Here is a 1,396-nt window from a genome sequence, read left to right on the forward strand (position 1 = left end):
ACATACTAGTATACAACATGCACAAATACCAATGAGACCAGATTGCTCCCACCTTTTCACTAAGCTGTTTTGGTCGTCATACATGACATATGATTTGTATGTTTATAGCACATGAACGTGCATAATTTCACCTCTACCTAAAACACAATCAATACCATAGCATATACACGTATACAATAGCCTGTGCATTCTCCGCAGGCAATCGGGGCATATCTACGATGGGTATTTGTGGCTTGTAAATGTGCACATATACCTCGATCCAAATCAGACTGTGCCCCACATGGCAGCTAAATAGAAAACTAGCATCCATTTCGCGCACAGTGGGATAATCAGCGTGTTCGATTACTAGCGCGGAGCTTGCGCGAGTAAGCGCCAGCGCGTTCTTTTTGTATTGGCGCCTCTTCTCGCGCCAGGCCGAAGTGAGCGACCCTGCGAGCGGGTTACTTAGACATAAATGGCCGCCGCACGTGACCTTTGAGAAAAGACGGCAAACGATCCTATAAATGCCAGCTTTGCGAAATACACGAAATGTGTTTATTGCATCAGACTGCACTTTTTTGGCAAAAATAGAATAGACTTTGGAAGAAATTGATATTTAGATGTGAACAAATTGTTCAATAAGGTTAGTATGTCGTTTTTGTAGTTAACGCACATCCGGGAGTATGTCTTGTCATTTCTTTTCGCGCTACTTTACCCTAAAGTTACTCGGGTCTGGCGCAGAGCGTTCTGGCTCGATTCATACTGGGCATGTGCTTCAAGGCCCGAGATCCGGTGCTTACCGAAGCGCAGCGCTAGAAATCGAACGTGCTAAATGAAGAGCTAACGTGTGTGGTATTGGGTGGTTATCTTCAACCATAGTTTCGTATTCAACCTGGGTCTCAGTATGATGGCTCGGAACCACGTTGAGAGGGTGTCCTCCTTCAGAGGTGACCGCGAGAGGAGATTTCCTTGAACATGCCCACATTGTATAACAGTTCTTTGGACTGATAATGCATCAGTAATGAGAAATGCCTTTTTAGTGAATATAGGACAAGTATATTTGCCTTTCAAAAAATGTCCTAAGACGGAACAAGCCAATTATGTATTCTTCGCGGTCGCGACTACGACTTCAGGTAAATCAAATCATTTTGAATTTAATTAGTGTACCTCATTTGGTCTTCGAATACGGTATTCCCAATAATTATAGAGACCGACAGGATTGCGTGACTTCTCGCTTCTGAATGACGTATTCGTAGAGGATATTTCCGTACGGAGCAGTTGTATTCTGGTTGGATGTGACACTGTCTTCAAGTAGATTAAACTGTTTTGAATGACATCTTTAAAAGGGGTATTCAAAACAGGGCAGGTTTTTGTTTATTCTAGGTGGATGTGAAGGATTCAAATATGGAATTACAGC

Source organism: Lineus longissimus, chromosome 6 (assembly GCF_910592395.1).
Source record: "Lineus longissimus chromosome 6, tnLinLong1.2, whole genome shotgun sequence".
NCBI classification, from domain to species: domain Eukaryota; kingdom Metazoa; phylum Nemertea; class Pilidiophora; order Heteronemertea; family Lineidae; genus Lineus; species Lineus longissimus.